Source organism: Cnephaeus nilssonii (assembly GCF_951640355.1).
Source record: "Cnephaeus nilssonii genome assembly, chromosome: 17".
Lineage (NCBI taxonomy): Eukaryota > Metazoa > Chordata > Mammalia > Chiroptera > Vespertilionidae > Cnephaeus > Cnephaeus nilssonii.
This window is the reverse complement of record NC_137088.1, coordinates 52,721,467-52,742,993: the sequence shown is the minus strand read 5'-3', so window position 1 is coordinate 52,742,993 and position 21,527 is coordinate 52,721,467.

The following is a 21,527-nucleotide window of genomic DNA, read 5'->3' as shown; positions in this document are numbered from 1 at the left end:
TCAGAGCCAGTGAGTTTGAGTAAGTCTGCATGGGCCCTTAAAGAGCAACACCTGGGTTTTCAGCAGCCCTCCATCTCACTCAGCCTCAATCTCCACTGGTTTTTATAGCCAGAAGTTATGGGGACTTCTCTTCCTGGGACTGGAACCTTGTGTGGGGCTGACCTGGCTCCTCAGGGTGAACATCTGCAGCTAAAGTATTCCTCCCTATTTTTGTCTGCCACACGTGGGTGTGAGACCAGCTCGTTCAGCACCTCCACCCCTCCTATCAGTCTCAACGTGGCTCTTCTTTAAATTCTGGGCTCAGCCTGGGCTTGTCCCTGAGAGCACCCTGTGAAATGTAAGTTACAATCTGTAACTGGTTCTCAGTGTGTGGTCTGTGGAATACCTGCATCCAAGTCAACTTTATCAGAATAAATGTTACAATGACTGGATAAATCAATATTTCAGGGCATAGGCCCCAGGAACCTTCATTTTAAACACACACACTTCTGCTAATTCTTAAGTACAATAAACCTTGAAATCTACTACTCTGCACTGTATGTTCCCCTACCAGTGTGCCAGAATATGGCACAAAGAAGTCATTGGCTCTAACATCTGTCCTTCTAGGTCAATGGTTCTCCACCTTGATACTGTCAACATTTAGCAGGTAATTTTTGTTTGGGGGAGGTGGGGTTGTCCTGTGCATAAGATGTTTAGCGCCATCCCACAAAATACCAGTAGTAACTCCCTTTTAGTTGTGACAACCAAAAATGGCTCCAATGACAAATGTCCCCTGGGAGCAAATTACCCGCTGCTCCCCATGGAGAAGCACTACTCTAGGTAAGCAGTTTCCAACCCTGGCTGCGCATTAGAATCACTCAGGCATATTTGTAAAACTTGGATTATTGGACCTTATCCCAAGAAACTATTATTTGTTTAAGAACAGAAGCCAGGCACCTGTATTTGCCAGAGTTGAGAACCACTTCTCTAGGTCGACACTTGGAGGCAAGGGTCTATGTATGTTTGTGACTTCACGGAAAGTAAAACCCTCGAGCCACATAGATGGAATTATTTGAAGACCTATGTACCATCAGGACCAGGTGTGTAATTAGGACAATATGAGCCACCTCTTCTGATGCTAGCAAATGGACAACTTCAGCCAAATACATTATAAATTCCTCCCTCCTAACCCCACATATAAATGATCTTGGTCAAAAATAGAATTTGTCTTGATGCTAGAAAAATAAATAGCCTCTTTTCTACTAGATGGTACAGAAAAGAGATGTGGCAGCTGAAAAGGCTGCAGTCATTCTCCCAGCATCAAGGAAGGCCGCCAAAGGATGGAAAGGGCACTTGGAGGAGGGCAGCACCAACAGAGTCACAGGGAAACAGAGCTGGAGCATTGGTCCCCTTGTGCCTGAATTGTATCCTGTCACCGGCCTCCTTGGTTACATGACAAAATCAATCATCTTTATTTTTCAAATAAGCCAGTTTCAGCTGGGTTTTCTGTTACAACCAAAGCATCCTAACTTGTGCACCATTCTAAAACAATACCCTCTTGCAACATGATATTGCTGAGAGCCTTGCTACTCAATGTGTGGCCCTTGCTAGCAATGCAGAATCTCAGGCTCCTCTCCAGATCTACGGAATCAGACGCTGCATGGTAACAAGATGCCTGAGTGACTCGTGTGAACATTAAAGTTTTAGAAGCAGCGGCTTAGATAGCCTAGCTCTCAAGCACTCAGCCAGGCGATCAGGAGACAATGATAAGGAAAAACAGACGTGATTACTTGGCTTCTCTGACTTGGTTAGATGCCCCGTTTTATACTTGGCAACACCTCATCTTCATCAATTCATTCATTCTTTTACTCATTCAACAAATATGTAATTAGTACTACATTTATAAATGTAATAAAAATAATGAAAAGTAAGCAAAAAAGAGACAGGGAGCAGGGTCTGCCTTTAAGAAGCTCACTCTCCATTTGAAAAAACAAATAGTACTTAATCACAAACAAATGTCAAGGTGTCAATTATATAAGTGCTACCCCGGAGAGGTATATGGGGCCATGGGGGAGATTTTATCTGATCAGGGTCAGGCAAGGCTGCCCCGATGAGATCTGAAGGGCAAGTAGCGAACGCTAGGACAGGGGAGAAAATACCCAAGGCAGAAGGAAAGGACAACACATACACCCTTCCCATTGGGGGAGAAGTGGGGTGAACTCAGCGAGCTGTGAGAGGACAGGTAGTCCTGGATGCAGAGAGCTGGGTTGGGGGTGGGGAGGTTCCTGATGAGTTTGGAGGAGTGGCCAATGTCCAGGCTTTATAACACTTTAAAATCCATGTTAGGGAGTTTCCCCTTTTTAATCCCCAAACTATCAGGAAGCTACTGATTCATTTTATTTTAAATTTTATTTTATTGTGGTAAGAACACAGCATCAGATCTACTCTCTCCACAAGTGTGGGAGTGTAAAATGTACTACTGTTGACTCTAGATTGACAACGTTGTACAGTGAATCTGTAGAGCTTATTCAACTTGATGGAAACTTCATGCCTGTTGATTAGTAATTCCCCATTTCCCTTCCGTAGCTCCTAGAAACCACCATTCCACTCTATGATTCTATGAATTTGACTATTGAGACACCTATTCACATCTCAGTTTCTCAGGGAGCATGAGTTAAGGTAGAACAGTCAAGAGATAGATGAACCCCAGTTGGCCTGGGACAGTCCTGGTTTGTGTATATTCTTCAGCATCACTATAAATGTATCCTAGCCTAGCAGGTAAATTACATATTTATTTTATAAGAACACTAGAGGCACCAGTGGGATCCCTCGGCCTGGTCTGTGGGGATTGGGCCGAAACCGGCTCTCCAACATCCCCCGAGGGGTCCTGATTTTCGAGAGGGCACAGGCCAGGCCGAGGAACCCCACCGGTGCACAATTGGGGTGGGGAGGGATTGTGGGAGGGCTCCAGGGCTCCAGGGTGGGTCCGACCCGTCTAGCCCAGTCCCCATCGGCCGGACCCCAGCAGCAAGCTAACCTACTGATCGGAGCATCTTCCCCCTGGTGGTCAGTGCACGTCATAGTGACTGGTCGAATGAACGGTCGGACACTTAGCATTTTGGGCTTTTATTATATAAAAGGATAGGTTTTGCAGTTGAGCCATCCAAGATTTGTGTGTGTTTTTTTCTTTATTGATTAAGGTATTACATATGTGTCCTTATCCCCCATTGCTCCCCCCCACTCATGCCCTCACCCCCCTGTTGTCTGTGTCCATTGGTTAGGCTTATATGCATGCATACAAGTCCTTTGGTTGATAAGCCATCCAAGATTTGAATGGAATTTAGTCCCTTGGTGTTGTTAACAAGTTACTTAACATCTCTTACCTCGGTTTGTTTAGCTGGAAAATGTCAATAATAATATTTTCCTCAAGGGGTTATTATTGAATAAATGAAAACAATATGGGTAAGAGAACAGTGAATGGTAGTTGTTACCACTCTCATCCTCCCATTGGAGACGCTATTATTCAAGACTCTTTCAGCTTAAGTGTGAGAAATACACCTCAAAGTCACATACACAGAAAAGACACTTAAACATAAAGCTGAGATGGCCAGGGCTTTTCAGACCTTAGGTGTTGTGGGGCTCAGGTGCTAAATGATGTCAACAGGATCTTGTGTTCTTCCTCCATCGTTTAGTTCTCCTTTCCTACATGTTGGTGGCATTTGCCAAAGGCTTGCAAGGTGATGAAGAAGGTAGCCTCTGAGACCTCCTGGATTAGTGTTTAGAGTTCCTGATTTTAGAAGGAAGAACAGCCTTTATTTCCCAAGGTCCATACCAGTCCTTAGAAAAGGGCTCTGTGTACCCCCATGGGGTCCTGTATTCACTTAACCCCACATCCAGGGGCACAGAGCATGCTGATTGGTCAGCCTTGGTCATGTGCCACCACATGGCAAAAGAAACAGATACCCTTGATTAATTCTTCCATCATGCAGAGTTGGGGAGACAATGTTCCATAGAAGGAATGAAAGATAGACAGAGATCTACACACATATCCTTAACAAAGGATTGTTAAATTGCACTCATCCCCTAATGCTCCTTACGTTGAGAGAATGGTCTCTGATATAGATACATAGAATTGGCTTCAATTCATGAAGAGCCAAAAGGAGAAAATCGTGTATTTTTATAAAAGTAGTTTTCTTTTCAAAATGGTGGAAACACACATGATATGTGGCCCATAGTAGATAATGTATCTGATAACATGGTTGCTCTTGCTGCTGCTTCTCCATTTGCCAAGTGTACCCACTCTCCCATGTTCTCTGCCCTGCTCTGTGTCAAGTGTACCCACTCTCCCATGCTCTCTGCCCTGCTCTGTGTCAAGTGCACCCACTCTCCCATGCTCTCTGCCCTGCTCTGTCTTGAGACCAACCTCTCAGGAGTGCCTAACCCAGCTCCCACTGGGTTCAGAGCAGGGGCAAGAAAGCGAGGCTAGGTCATGTCTCCACATGCTCAGTCTGAAGATTTCTCGAGGCTCTGGAATCATGTCCCCACCCCTTTGGCCTTTTGTGAGAGTGGTAACAGCTTTCCACTGTGCTAGGGTACTTACTTCATCATGCCCTGCTGGTTCCTTAACCCTGACTGCTCCTCTCCACAATGGTTAACTCAGTTCGAGTCTCCTTGCTTAAACTCTTGAATATGCCATCTGTGTATGGCCAAGATTCAGACCCATAATTTGCCTACATTCGTTTTCTCTTTTCCCCCTATTATACAAGTAATACATATCATGAAAATAGAAAAAAGAGATGAAAAATTATACTAATCTTACCCTTAGATGTGATGAATACTTACATTTTGGGCTATAGCTTTCCATATTTTATTCTTTACATGTAAATATATACAGGGTAGGGCAAAAGTAGGTTTATAGTTATGAGTATGTAAAACACAGAGTTTATTCTTATATTACTATTTATTAATTATTGTATTCTTTTCCATACAAACAACTGGAAACCTACTTTTGCCCACCATCATACAGGTTTATTTAAAGAACAAACATGGAATAATAATTAGATTTTTAAATGGAAAGTTCTCTTCTGTCAAACATCAGAGGGAAGGCAGGCAAGGTGTGTAAGAGATCAACCAAAGGACTTGTATGCATGCATACAAGCATAACCCATGGACACAGGCAGTAGGTGGGTGAGGGCATGTGCTGGGGGGCAGAAGTGGACAGGGACAGGTCAATGGGGGGAAAAGGAGACATATGTAATACTTTCAACAATAAAGAATTTAAATTTTAAAAAAGTTCTCAAAGGAAAAAATGTATAAAAATAGTCTAACTTCCTGTTCAAAAGGTAATAGGAAGCTAATGTTTTCAGATTCAACTTCAATCATATAAAATTACCTTTATGTTTGTAGAACATTATTATTAGCATTATTATAACTTTGCCTTTTTCAAAACAATTATTTTCCATGTTCTCTCATAAAGAAGTGACTTACCTTTCAAATTTCACTTAGGTCAGAAAAAATAAATGTGGGGAATATTTTTTTACTTGACTGACTTTCTGTGAACTTCTACTATTATCATAGTAGAGAAGGAAAAAAAGGAATTGAAATGAGATGGAACATTTTCTAATTTCTATTTCCATCTAGAGGTGTTATATTTAGCTCTAAATGAGAATATAACATTTTCTCTAGGTATTTCACTTCAAAAGAATAAAAAAAAATCACCAAGTGACGATGAGTATTTTAGAAAACACAAACGTTATATGCTGCACACTAAATGGACTGCTGAATCAGCGATGCCTGTTAACAAGGAAAAAGGATTAGGGACTCTGTATCCTGCCAAGAATTGTCTTCTAACTATCCCTTCTCCCCGCCCCCCAAGCATGGCTGGAACCACTCACAACTGTTCAAAAATCAGTCGTTCCACAAAGTCAATGAACATGAAGGCCACTTCAGACCCTGATGTGGACTGAATGCTTGTGTCCCCCAGTTTACATAATAAAGTTTTCCCCCAGTCTGATGGGGGAGGTAATTAATTGATGAGGTGGAGCATTAATTAATGGGATTAGTGCCCTAATAAAAAGAGGCCTCAGAATTCTCTCCCACTCTCTTTCAGCCATGTGAGAAGTTGGCTGTCTGCAACCCGGAAGAGGGTCCTCACCAGAAGCTGACCATGTGGCACCCTGATGGAGGTTTGTTACAGCAGCCCCAAGGGACTAAGACCGTGTCCTTTAAAATGAACGTGACCACATTTACAGGTCCAAGTTATTCAGAGTGACCTAAGATAACAAAGATTTACTCATGAAAAGCTGTGGAGCATTCAGAGTCCCACTCAATCAATTCTGTGATCCGTTATCTTCACTCTCTCCTTTCAGATGCTATCCATTGCTCCTCTCTCATAGTTCCTAATACTGCCTAAGGAAGACATGGAAAACATAGATTCCCCCACCCACTTACTGTCTCCAGCTCCATTAGTTCAGTTTTCTAAACCATTGATTTTACAGTAATTCCTAAGAGATCCTTCTGGATTGCATCATCTCTCTGACTCATCCACCTCTGAACTCATGGCCCCAGAAAAGTCTTGGCCTGGGTGTAAAACCCACTTCTTGGACTGGGCCTTGCTCTGTTGCAAAGAGAATTGCTAGGTCAGCCAGATATCTTGTCAGTGTTGTCTGGAGCCGTGTTCTCCACATTGTTCTGGTTCCCAGAACTTGATGAATAGTAGAGCTTTGGAAGCCATGCTTAAAGAGATAGAAAGACATTGAAGCATCGGCAGTGATTGCAACACAGTGTCCACTCCACCTTAACAATGCCTGGTGGTATCTATGAGGGTGTGCCCATACTTCCGGGCAAGATGGCAGCATAGGTAAATGTGGTACTTGCCTCCTTCCCACAATCATATCAAAATTACAACTAAACTACAGAACAACCATCATTCAGAACTGCCTGAAATCTGGCTGAATGGAAGTCCTACACCTAGTGAATTAAAGAAGCCATATTGAAACTGGTAGGAGGGGTAGAGACACAAGACAGCCTGGTCCCATACACAAGTGTGGAGAATAAAAATCGGGAGGAATATCGCAGCTGCGGAAGTCCTGTGGGAGGAGTAAAAGATCCTAGCCTCACATCAGGCCCCCCAACCCAGGTTCCAGAGCCAGGAAGAGAAGTCCCCGTAACTTCTAGCTGTAAAAACAAGCAGGGAACCCAGAAAACCATAGGACATTGAAAAAAGAAATAGGGGAAGATACAAACAAGTGGAAGCACATACCGTGTTCATGGACTGGAAGAATTAACATCATTAAAATGTCCATCTACCCAAGCAATCTGCAAATTCAACACAATCACTATTAAAATATCAATGGCATATTTCACTGATCTAGAACAAATATTCCAAAAATTTAAAACTGACCCCGAACAGCCACAGCAATCTTGAGAAAGAAGAACAAAATCAAAGAGATCACAATTCTGGATGTCAAACTATATTACAAAGCCATTTTAATCAAAACGGCCTGGTATTGGCATAAGAACAGGCATATAGACCAATGGAACAGAACAGAGACCCCAGAAATTTACCAATGTCATTATGGTAAATTAATATATGACAAAGGAGGCACAAGCATAGAGTGGTGTAAAGACAGTCTCTTCAACAAATGGTATTGGGAAAATTGGGCAGGCACATGCAGAAAAGTGAAACTAGATCACCAACTTACACCATACACAAGAATAAACTCAAAATGCATAAAAGACTTAAATGTAAGTGGAGAAACCATAAAAATCCTAGAAGAAAACATAGGCAGCAAAATCTCAAACATCTCACATAGCAGAATTTTTGCCAATATATCTCCTAGAACAAGAGAAACAAAGGGAAAAAATAAATAAATGGGACTACATCAAACTAAAAAGCTTCTGCACAGCAAAAGAAACCACCATCAAAATGAAATGGAATCCACTGTTTGAGAGAACGTATTTGTCAATGTTATAGCTGATAAAAGATAAATTTCCAAAATATATATTAAAAAAACCTCATACAACTCAACAAATGGATGACAAAAAATCCAATTGAAAAATGGGCAAAGAGGACGTATAGAAGGCCAAGAGACATATGAAAAAATGCTCAATGTCATTAATCATCAGAGAGATGCAAATTAAAACTACAATGAGGTATCACCTCACACCTGCCAGAATGGCTACCATCAGTAAATCAACAAACAACAAGTGCTGGCTAAGATGTGGAGAAAAGGGAACCCTAGTACACTGTTGGTGGAAATGCAGACTGGTGCAGACACTATGGAAAACAGTAGGGAGTTTCTTTAGAGAATTAAAAGTAGGAACTGCCCATTAAACCCAGTGATTCCACTTCTAGGAATATATCCCAAGAAACCTGAAGCACCAATCAGAAAGAATATGTGCACCCCTTTGTTCAGAGCAGGATTGTTTACAATAGCTAAGATATGGAAACAGCCCAAGTGCTCATCAGTACATGAGTGGATAAAAAAGCTGTGGTACATTTACACAAAGAAATACTATGGGCTATAAAAAAGAAGAGACATCATGGAGGGACCTGAGAGTATTATGCTAAGTGAAATAAGCCAGTCAGAGAAGGACAAATATCACATGATCTCAAAAGTACAGAGGCATGGAACAGACTGATAAATCTCAGAGGGGGAGGCAGTGTGGGATGGGAAGAGATTAACCAAAGAACTTATATACTTACTAGAGGCCCAGTGCATGACATTGGCGCACTGGGGGGTTGGGGGGTCCCTCAGCCAGCCCTGTGTCTTCTGGTAATCCGGGACGCATCGGACATCCTTAGCGCTGCTGCGGACGTGAGAGAAGCTCCCGCCACCACTGCTGTGCTCGTCAGCCATGATTCTGGCTTCTGGGTGAGCAGTGCTCCCCCTGTGGGAGCGCACTGACCACCAGGGGGCAGCTCTTGCGTTGAGCATCTGGCCCCTGGTGGTCAGTGCACATCATAGCGACTAGTCGTTCTGCTGTTCGGTCGATTTGCATATTAGGTTTTTATTATATATGACTAGGGGCCCAGTGCACAAATTCATGCACCTTGAAAGGAACTGTGGACTGCGAGGCTGTGGTGGGCACAGGGACGGATCTCAGCCCATCCTCCACACCCCAGCCTGGCCCTTCCCACTGTGACCCCCGGTCCCCTCTCTGCTGGAAACCCTGCTCCCACTGCCCCTGCTACTGCCGCTCCCACACACTGACGGCGCCGGCCTCGCTCGCACCCGCTGATGGCACGAAGCGCTTGGGACTGGCACCATCAGCGGATATGAGTGGGGCGGGCACTGTCAACACGTGCGAGTGGCAGCTGAAAGCAGCAGCTACTACCCCGATTGCCCCTCAGGAGCAGGGGGAGGTGGAAAAGCCCTAAGGGGCCATTGGGGCTGGCAGCTGATGCTCGCACCCACTGGTGGCGCCGAGCGATTGGGACTGGCACCGGGTGCTGGCAGTGGGTGCGAGCAGCAGCTCTAGTGCCAGCAGTGGGTGGGAGTGGGGCCATCGCCGGCAGCGGGTATGAGCGGTGGCTGCCGACCCTGATCGCCCCTCAGTGGAGAAGCCCTGAGGGGCGACCACGTCTGGCAGCCATTGCTTGCACCTGCTGATGGTGCCAAGCGATTGGGTCTGGCGCTGGGCACCAGAAGTGGGTGTGAGTGGTGACTCCAGCACCGGCAGTGGGTGCGAGCACCGGGCGGGACCATGGCACATGGGAGCAAAGAATTTTCAGTAACCACCAGAGGCTTGCCCCGAAGACAGTGACCAGAGCCCCACCTTGGTCTGGCGCCCCAAGACCATCCCGCCGCGGCCAACGCCTACCATGTTCTGCACTCTGCTGCTTGCTGCCAATGCCTGCCATGTTCTACACACGCCCACTGGTGGTCAACGCACATCATAGCAACTGGTTGTTCGGTAGTTCCACCGTTCAGTCTATTTGCATATTAGGGATATATATATATATATATATATATATATATATATATATATATATATATATATATCCCATGGACACAGACAATAGTGTGGTGTGGTGAAGGCCAGGGGTGGGATAGGAATGGTTTGGAAAGGGGCAAAAGGGAGGAAATGGGGGACATCTGTAATACTGTTAACAATAAAAATATATTTATTTAAAAAAAGAAAATGCCAGTTTTGCAAATGGGTTATACATATTTATATTTCTCCCAACAATATACAAGAGTTTTGGTAATTCCACATCCTCTCCAACTTGTAATTTTCACTTTCTTTTCTCATATATTATTATCTCATGATGGATTTAATTTTCATTTTAATGATAACTGATTTAGAGCACTTTTTCATGTGCTTATCAGACCCTTATATAGCTTCTTTCTGAAGTGTTCATTCAAATAGTGTTGTTTTTCTTTTTAATGTGGATTTGTAAGTGTTCTTTATATGAATGCAGTCCTTTGCCAGATATATATGCACAGAATTTTTCTCCCAAGCTATCTTAACTATTTATGTTTCCAATCACATATTTTGATGAACTGAAAATGTCATTATATTGTACATTGTCTCAATTTTCCCTTTGTTTTAAGAAATATTGGCCAACCAAAACAAACAAACAAGCAAACAAACAAACAGCAGAGATTGAGGCTGAGGGAGACTGAAAGCTTCTGGAGTCCCAGGTGTTCCTCTTAAAGGGCCAGTGCATGAACTTACTCAGACTCACTCCCTCTGAGCTCCAGCACTGGAGCAGCAGCTTGAAAAGAACCAGGGAGGAACTGAATTGTCCAGCATCAGAGAGAGAACTGGGGGACAGCTTTCTCCCAGACAGAAGTGCTGGCAGAGATCACTGCTCCTTTTCTGAGACCTCCCTCCACAGAGCCAGCAGGTGGGTGCCATATCTGAGACTACATCAACCTGGCTAACACTGTTCACATTGCCCTGGTGATTCCTTGAGACCCTGCCCCACCAAACTTATAGGCCCACCCAAGCTGTTTCCAGTGGCTTTTCCATAAGAATGGCCGGTCTTGGCTCATGATTAAGATAGTCCTAAACTCTCAAACAAGCAGCAACTGGCCTCAGCATGTCCCACACCTCTCACTGATTGGCCCTAGTCCTCACTCTAGAAGCAGCCGGTCTTGATTGGCAGCTTGGCCTTGCCTAGGCACCTTCAATCACAGCACAAGTAGCATCCATGGGCATATTGCTTTGTAGCTCATGCATGTGGCCCCAGGCTGAAAACAGGCAGTGGCTGACCTTGGCCTGCACTTCCCAGAGCAAGCAAACCTGGTAGACAGCTTCAGACCATGTTGAAGCATCACTACCCAAGCACCTCCACACTCAAGGGGCAGATTCAGCAGGCACCAGAGTCTACTGAAGTAAGTCCTGCTCTATGGGGTAGGCCCCTGCACAGCTGATCCTTCACGGTGGTCAGAGGTTGAAGGTTGAAGGTCAGAGGTCGGTGGTCTGTGGTAGAAGCCAGTCTTTGCAGCTGATTGGCCTTGGGGTGAATCTTGCCTATTGATGTGCCAACAGTAATCAAGGCTCAACTACAACAGAAGGCTGTACAAAGCCCACATAGGGGTCATACCTCAAGTGCTCAGCTCCAGTTATGGTGGCTGTGCCACCAGACACCTACTACTTAAGGCCACTCTACTAAGCCTGGGAGATGTAGAAGCTCTACCTAATGCATAGAAACAAACACAGGGAGGCTGCCAAAATGAGGAAAGAAATAAACATCCCCCCCCCCCCAAAAAAAAACAAACCAACACACAAAAAATAAATAAAATAAAATAAAATAAAATAAAAAAGAACTAAACTGAAAAACAACTAAACAAAATGGAGTCAAGCAATCTACTAGATGAAGAGTTCAAAACACTGGTTATAAGGATGCTCAATGAAATTAGTGAGAACTTCAACAACATAAAAAAGGATCAGTCAGAAATGAAGGATATACTAACTTAAATGAAGAATAATTTACAGGAAATCAACAGTAGAGTAGATGAAGAATCACATTAGCAATTTGGACTATAAGGAAACCACCACCAACAACAAAAAACAACCAATCAGAACAGCAAAGAGAAAAAAATCAAAAAAAATGAGGAAAGTTTAAGTAGCCTTTGGCACAACTTCAAGTGTACCAACATTCACATCATGAGGGTGCCAGAAGGAGAAGAGAGAGAGCAAGAAATTGAAAACCTATTTGAAAAAATAATGACAGAAAACTTCCTTAACCTGGTGAAGGAAATAGACATAAGTCCAGGAAATACAGAAAGTCCCAAACAAGAAGAACCTAAAGAGGCTCACACCAAGACACATCATAATTAAAAGGCCAAAGGTTAAAGACAAAGAGAGAATCTTAAAAGCAGCAAGAAAAAAGCAGTTAGTTATCTACACGGGAGTTCTCATAAGACCATCAGCTGATTTTTCAATAGAAACTTTGCAGGCCAAAAGGGATACGCAAGAAATATTCAAAGTGATAAAAACCAGCTGGGCTGCATCAGGGCAGAACGGGGTGTGTCAGGTGAACAGTGCTCCCTCCCATTCTTCAGTTGGGTCCACAAACCCTGCAGCCGGCGTGGAATTCCTGTGCTGCCATTGCTTTCCATTGCTCAGGCTCAGCACCTGGTTCCCAGCCTACACCTGGGGTTCACTGGCACCTAAAGGGAAATGGGCCACTCTGCTGCAAAAGAGGCCACCGTTGTGTAGCCCAGGGTCTGCAGTGTTGTTTTGGTCCCCGATTTCTGGGCTCTCTGCCTTCTCAGGTGGCAACGTATTCCTCAAACCTTTGTCCCCCATCAGGAGCAGATTCCCCCAGCTCCTAAGCAGCTGCATGACAAAAAAGTGTGCTGGTGAGACTTGTTTTAATGGCCAGAATTTTGTAGGAGATGCTCCTGATGAGATTCGAAAAGATCCACTAGGACCCACTAAGGAGGTAGAGTTTTGTATCTAGACATGACACGGAGACAATAAGAATACAAACAAGCATCAGGAAGTGGAGTCTAAAATCCTGGGCAGGACTGGAGCTGCCCAGCCTCAGGAAGGAGAATTTAAGCCAAGTTTCTTAAACCTTTAAGGATAAAGAAAAGAAGGCCTAGGAGAGGAAAAAATGGCAGTGGAATAGACAGACGTGTCCGAGCCTTGTCCTGGAGCAGATAGAAAGAACAGCTGAGGGTCACATGGGAAGTGTTTGTTGGAGAGAGAGAACTACATAACCAGACACCCAGAGAAGAGAGACCATAGGGAGACAAAGAAACAGCTTGCATATGAAAGAAAAGCAGGCATCACCAGAAAAGGAAGTAAACAAAATGGAGGCAAGCAACCTGTCAGAGAAAGAATTCAGAGAAATGGTCATAAGGTGGCTGAAAAGAATGGAAGACAAATTCGACAATATGTGTAAGAACCAAGAGGAAATGAAGAAGAACCAAGAAGAAATGAAAACTGACATCGCTGCTGTAAAGAACTCAATAGAAAGCATCAAGAGTAGACTAGAAGCAGAGGACCACATCAGTGAGCTAGAAGACAAGGTAGGAAAAAATACCCAAGTAGAGCAGCTTCTAGAGAAAAAAATTAAAAAGCAGGAGGAGAGCCTAAGGGAACTTTGGGACAACACAAAACAAAACAACATCGGCATAATGGGGGTTCCATAAGGAGAGGAAACTGAGCAAGGAATAGAAAACCTGTTTGAAGAAACAATGACAGAAAACTTCCCTGATATAGGAAAGAAAAAACCCACACAAATCCAAAAAGCTCACAGAGTCCCAAGCAAAATGAACCCCAAAAGACCGATATCAAGGCACATTATAATTAAATTGGCAAACACCAACAACAAAGTAAGAATCTTAAAAGCAGCCAGAGAGAGACAGAAAGTTACCTACAAAGGAACCCCCATCAGACTAGCGACTGATTTCTCAACAGAAACTCATCAGGCCAGAAGGAATGGAATGAAATATACAAAGTCATGCAAAAGAAGGTTCTGAATCCAAGAATACTGTACCCAGCAAGGCTATCAATCAAAATTGAAGGTGAAATCAGGAGCTTCACAGACAAAAAAGGACTAAGGGAATTTATTACCACCAAACCAGCAATGCAAGAAATGCTAAAGGGTCTGCTGAAAACCAACCAAGATTATGCTATCCAACAAAGCTATCATTTAGAATTGAAAGACATATAAATAGCTTCCCAGACAAGAAAAACCTAAAGGAGTTCATCACCATCAAACCAGTGTTACATGAAATGTTAGAGGATCTTCTTTAAGAAGATAAAAAATATAAACAATAAAATGGCAATATATATATCAACCATTGAATCTAAAAACAAGCAGAACAGAAACAGACTCATAGATACAGAGAATGTTTTGATGGTTGCCAGTTGGTGAGGGGGGTTAGGGAGATGAGTGAAAAAGTTGAAGGGATTAAGAAGTACAAATTGGTTATTACAGATTAGTTATGGGGATGTGAAGTACAGCATAGGAAATATAGACAATAATCTATATATATAAAAGGCTAAGTGTCTGTCTGTCTGACCGGTAGCTATGACACGCACTGACCACCAGGGGGCAGACGCTCAACTCTGGAGCTGCCATGATGCACATTGGCCATTTAAAAATAAACGGCACCACGGACCTGGTGCCAACAAACCAACACTTGACTTCCCCCAAGTGGGACACAGGCCCCACCACCACCCCAGAGCAACACCCACCAAATTGCAGCCAATGCTGCTGAGACCCCATGGCGCAAAATGCGGCTCACAGCCCAGCCCAACCCAGAAACGGTCGCTGTGGGTGCCGGTTAATGACATCACGTAGTAACGCCCAGCTTCCTCTCCCTAGCAACTAGCCTCCTTGCAGTTTCTTCAGCCCAGGAACATGACTTGCTTTATAGCCAGGTACAAACATTTTACACTTTAACCAAATGTTTGTGAAGCGTTTTCCTGTGCCTCATCTCATTTGATCCTCACAGAAGTCCTGGAGTAGGTAGATAGGAGACTCGGTAGAATCCTATTTTCTTTTCATTAGCCAGAAAACGGAAATTTAGAAAGTTTAGAAACTTGACCTGACTGAAAAGAAGTAAATGGTAGCCCTTGAAAATGACTTCAGGTTTTCTCACTGCACAGAATATAGTCAAACACTGTTGCAATTAAATATTTTACCCTTTGTTCTCCCCGCATGATCTACAATAATAATCTGCTTCATGGTGATATTTACTTCTGTGTTGCTGACAATTACCTGAAAGAGAAGTTGGGGTGCTTCACTGGGCTGGAAAAAGTTTAGCTAAATCAGAAAGCAGGTCTAATTAAGCAAGCTTATTCTATATATATAAAAGGCTAAGTTGACTTGCACATGAACGATACATATAAAGTTCTTGCTGGCGCCAATTGCATGCATGTGTTTCAATCTGTCATTGTCAATTGTGAATTTGGTTGACACTTCTATTATAGAGAAAGGGTGAATAGAGATATTAAAATATTTCTTCTAATTAATTTCCATTCAATGTGTACAAATCCATGTACCAGGACACTAGTATTCTAATAACTATGTTTGGTGTGAGATGGGTATGAGATTTATTGGGATGATCACTTAGTAAATGATGTCGTATCTAATCACGGGGTTGTACACCTGAAATTAATGTAAGAATGTATGTCAATTGCAATTGAAAAATAAAATTTATTTTAAAATGAAAAGAGAGAGAGCCCAAAACTTACTCTGTTCTCTTGGCCTCAGTTCAGCCTCCTTTACTTCAATGCTTCCAGAAACCTACATTTTCCATACATCCCAGTAGACCGCCTTTGGCGCTGTGCTGACATCATAGTGTCCTTCTTAGCACTTACCAGCATCTCATATTGTACTTCACACGCACCACCTCCAGCCATCCCTCAGCTGAGCTTTGCTAAGATACTAGGCATTCTCATTTGAAGCAGAATAAATTTTGCTCATTAAGCAAAATGTAGGACCCACATGGAAAGTACCTGGCAGGAAGCTGCTTAATGGGTATGGGGTTTTATTTTTTGGTAATGAGAATTTTTTGCACCTGGATAGAGATGGTGGTTGTGCAATATTCTGAATGTACTAAATGCTGCTGAATTGTTTACTTTAAATGGTTAATGTTATGTTGCAAAATAATTGATTTTATGTTATGTGAACTTTGCCTTGACTTTTTAAAAAAATATATTTTTATTGATTTTAGAGAGGGAGAGGGAGAAAGAGATAGAAATATCAATGATGAGAGAGAATCGTTGATCAGCTGCCTCCTGCACGACCCCTACTGGGGATAGAGCCCTCAACCCAGTCATGTGCCCTGAACGGGAATTGAACCGTGACCTCCTGGTTCATAGGTCGATGCGCAACCACTGAGCTACACCAGCCAGGCTTACCTCAACTTTAAAAAAATAAATATGTGTTGAATGAATACTTACTTAGACCTTATTTCAGAACTCTTCCCACAGCCAAGTGCAGACTGCTCTTCACCCAGCCCAGCACTTCAACAACTTCAGTCCAAAGTTTCCGAGTCTGCGTGAAGATGAAAGCACATTCAACCATTATTTGGAAAAACATTTCAAATATTTGCCTCCATCAAGATGACACAGGACATGGTTATCAGCATAAGGCCAGCCCTACAACTAAGTTTTTGTTTGTTTGTCTTAGGCTATTTTACAATAAAATTTGAGATTATTTAGATGCATATGCAGTTATAAAGAGTTATAGAGAGATCCTGTGACCCCTTCACTCAACCATCACAATGGTCACATCTTGAAAAAATATAGAATAATATCATAGCCAGGAAATAGACATTGATATCATCATCTATCTCATTCAGCTGCTTTATATGTATGTGTGTGTGTGCGTGTGTGTGTGTGTGTGTGTGTCCTGTTTCTATATTGAAGTGTAACGACAATTCCTTTTAGTACATACCATCGTCTGTTGACTAGTGAGAAATTCCAGAGGGATGAGGGATGGTGGCACCACCAGAGTAACCACAGTAAATGGCCCAAGTGCAGCTTAAAAGAAAGAGATGTTTCTAAAGTTGTGAGCGGGGCTCAGCAGCCTGGAACCTGTTAGTTAACCTTTCCTCTTACATTCACTTGACCCTTTCAGCGTGGCGTTCTCAGGTTGGCTGCCACGCCTTTTGTTTAATACAACATGCTGAAGGGTATGATACAGTGAGACTTTCTTCTGTCATTTGAGAAAATGGGAAACTTGCGGTTTGATAGCATTGAAAGGTACCTGTGAGACTGTGTTTACTTACAAAGAACACTTGCTAGTTCAGCCTCCTAATACATTTAGCCTCAGGTGAAGAAACAGACGTGAGGACCTTGTCCAGGGTTTAGTGGGGTCCATCCTATATGTTAAGTGAATTCATCTGAAGGTTCTAGGGATTGCTCTTTTCTACATTGCAGTCACTGAAGGATTAAGTATCTCTTACCTATTGGGCCTGCATCCCACCATCTGCTGCGAATAGCATGTAGATTTTAGTCTTAGCTGTTTCGGTAGTGCTATCCACAAACCCCCTCATCTCCCCCTATCCCACCCCCACACAGAATTGCACATGATTCAATCAACACCTTCCATTCTTCTAGACACAATGATTGGTTCAGAAAATGCACATGTCTGAACGTAGCCAAAGAGATGCAATCCCTGATCTTTTGCTAGAATGATAAGGGCAAAGAATCTCTTTCACTGGGATAATGTGTAGACAGAGCACCAGTGAGCACCGGCAGAGACAGCGCGCTGTAAACGAAGCCAGCAAGGACGAAAGAGACGTGCCAACCCTACCTGAGTATTGTTGAAAAAAAGACAACGGCCCCAAAATGGAGTCACGGGTGCTAAGCCCATGTCATCAAACCAAGACTTACTAGCTAACCCAACTGCAGTTCTAACCTCTCCTAGGAATGTCACCTGCAGCCAGTCAAGCTGGAATTACCTGGTCAGCACTGGAGAGGTAATCAGTCTGATGGGCCCCTGCCTGAAACAGCCCACCATTACCTGGAAACTCCCTTTTTTCTCCCTCTTTCATTGCATACATGTCCTGGGAGCTCTTTCTTACTGCTGCATGGGCTGCTGCGCGATCCAGGGATTGTGGAATAAAGCCCAGTTGAATTCTGTTCGTTTAACAGCTTCTAGAACCAGCTATACCTGAAGCTCTAAACTTTGTTACATGAACCAATAAGATAATAATGTGTATTTGTGCGTGCTTAAATACACATTAATTGATTTTATTACTATTTTTTTTTATCACTAGCAACTCAGTGAGAAGGATCAGTGGCAAATAACATTTATTAGGTTGAGCTTGGGGCCATCCATCCTTAAGTTAATTTAGTATTTGTCCTCTCATCGTTCAACAATCCCCTTATCTTGTCATCTGTCTGCATTACCGCCCGCAGTAGTTTGCCTGACCCACAGCTTTGGTGCGTGGTGTAAAAGAAGTAGAGTCAACGAGTGGCACCGGGGGTACATTAGCGCTTCTGACCCTATACTGTCGTTTTTTAAGCAGATTATGCATGTGTGGCACGGCAGCTGACCATCTGGCCTGCTTATGTAAGTTCTGTACTGAAATGGCCCAGGCCTCATTGTTTATTAATGTGATGCACGCAGCCTCTCTAAATCCTAATTCAATCTTCAGTCCCTGTTTTGTAGGCGAGGAGCTCTAATGACTGCAAGAGAAATGTGTGCTGCTTCAGATGGCACTATTAAAAGAAAATTGTTCCCAAAGAAATTCTTATCTCCTGGTGGGGGGAGCTAAGTCCCTATAAATGATGGGAAAGGAAATTACAAATGTGTCTTGTTTTCTCCTTATTGGAGGCATTGTTTTATCACAACTGTCAAGTCAAGCACACACCTATTTTGAAAAGCTCTTTACGGCTTTGAATTAAAGCACAAATGGAGAAATAAGAGGCTGCATAATTACAGGAGCTAATGGAGCTCTGCTTTGCAAGGCAAAGGCAAGGTTTTGCTGTTACGGCAAGGGGTGAGGCGTGGCAAGACGCTGGAAAAGAAGAGAAAAGCAACAGCAAAATGCAGTTAAGAGAAACAACCAACGATATCAGCAGAGGCCTAGCAGGAGACTAAGAATCTTGAAAAGGAAAGCTGAGACCTTTCTAATTGTGGTTCCCGGAGGCAGAGAAAAAGAGAAAGGGACAGGGAAGGGGAGGGGCCCTCAGATTCTAACTTGTTTCCACTGAATAAGCACAGTCAGTCAATCCATCAGTGTTGATGTAATCTTTGATGTTAAAAAATTTCATTAAGCTGGTTGTTTCTGTTTGCTCTCCATCACAGGTGATTTCAATGGACTGCGCTCCTGCTTAGTCACGGCTCCTGTTCATCACCCAGTGGATGTGTTTGAGAGGCCAGCAGAGGGAGCCCAAGATTAATGGGTGGGTTCCAAGGTTAGCCAAGGCTACCATCTTCCCTGTTCAGGACTCCCCAATCCAGCTTGTGACCAGGAAGCTCTTTCCACATGCCTCCTTCTCTTCCCACCTCTCTTTATCTCCCTCTCTTCCCCTAGCTTCTCTCCAAAACAGCTATGATTCCCAAACCCAAATAGTCTGAGTGCTCCCACCATTTACCAAAGAAGTCATAGGTTGACATTCTGATGGTAGGTCCCATGATGGATGGTAAAGAAAGGCCCCAGTGTGGGTCTAACATTAAAAATCATGTTGAATGAAAGAATGTTAAATGTCAAATCAAAAAGCCTATGATCTGCCCTGGCAAGTGTGGCTCAGTGGTTGAGCATCCTCCTGTGCACCAAGAGGTTGCAAGTTGGATTCCTGGTCAAGGCACATGCCCTGGTTGGGTTGCAGGCTCAATTCCCAGTAGGGGGCGTGCAGGAGGCAGCCAATCTATGTTTCTCTCCTCTCTCACACTGATGTTTCCCTCACTCTTTCTCTCCCTTCCTCTCTCTCTAAAATCCATTTAAAAAAACATATTTTTTAAACAAAGCCTATGATCTACTGTTAAGTGAAAATTACAGATTACAAAACTGGCAATGATAGCAACTCAGTTGTGTAAAGATTTTTTTTTTTATTATAGAACAAAATAGAAGTTTGTCAAATTAAGAGTGGTTGATTTTGAGGTGTGATGTGTGTATGGGGGGTATTTCAGGAATTTTTTTCTTGCTTCATTATGTATTTATAACTTTCATATGTATAGTGTTATGCAGTAAATGTATACAGCTTTGATAATCACAGGGAGAAATACAAGATTATATATGCTTGTGTATGTTTCATGTTATTCTGCTTTATAACACCATAGGAATGTTCACGTGACCATACTAAAGAGCAACACAGAAGGAAAGAAAGAAAATGAGCTCCTATTAGTCCAATGTGCTAAGGACTGTATTAGAAGCTAAGGAGTGAGAAGATAAATCAGTTACACTCCGTGGCCTCGGGAAACCTATAGTCACCTACATCATCTCATTTCCTTGTCACTGGCTCTGAAGTGGATGGCACAGTCATGCAGTGCTAATGTGGGATACGGCCTGCATCATTAGACAGTTTTGTTCTGTGTGAACAGCTTAGGGGCCACTTCCAGAAACCTAAATGGGATAGCCCACTACTCTGATCGTATGGGCTGTCCTTTGGCACGACTGGTAGAGCAGAGGGCTGTTTACATCAGCATCACCACGGGCACATGGGCAATGCCTCGCGCTGTGGCTACTATGCCCCTGGTGGTAGGAATTTTTCAGCTGCATTACCATCTTATGGGACCGCTGTCATATATGTGGTTCCTTGTGGCCCACAATGTCATTATGTGGTGCTGACTACAGTAGCCTCAGTTTGACAGGCAGGTTCCTATAAGCAAGTGACCCAGGGCCACTTAACTATTGCATGGCTGACTGGATCTTCACCTCCAAAGACTCTCCTCCTTCCCAAATTGGAGTCATCATAAGAGTCATAGTTTCTGCCATTTCCTAGCTTATAACTATTACCTGAATTATTTAATGGTTTTTTATTTCAACCTATTTAACAAAAATTATTTTTAAAGGAGTTTTATACTACTAATGTAAATGCAAAACAGAGTATGTTCCATAAATAAAAGATAGCCATTAAATAAGCACAATAAAAACAAATAAAAATGTACACTGAGCCTTCTGGGAGGCTCTGAAGCTCTCTCTCTTTTTAAAAAAATATATTTTATTGATTTCAGAGAGGAAGGGAGAGGGAGAGGGAGAGAAAGAGAGATAGAAACATCAATGATGAGAGATAATCCTGTAATTCAGGCATGCGCCCTTGACCAGAATCAAGCCCGGGACCCTTTCATCGGCAGGCCGACGCTCTATCCACCGAGCCAAACCAGCCAGGGCTGAAGCTCTCTCTTTGCCACAAAGAAGAGAATACCACATCTGAGAGAGATGGTAAAGACACACTGCCCCTCGCTGAGGCTTTCTCCTGGACATCGCTAGCGGGTCAGAACAAGTCCTGAAAGGGAGTAGCTTTGTATGCAACTTGTTGCAGACCTTCTTCACTGATCCCAACGTGGCTTTGAGAAATATGGCATTTGATGCAAAGCCAAGAAAAATATCCCAGCCAGAGCAGAACAGAGAAACCTAGCCGTTAGAAAGACAAGGCTGAGTTCAAAGACTGTGTAA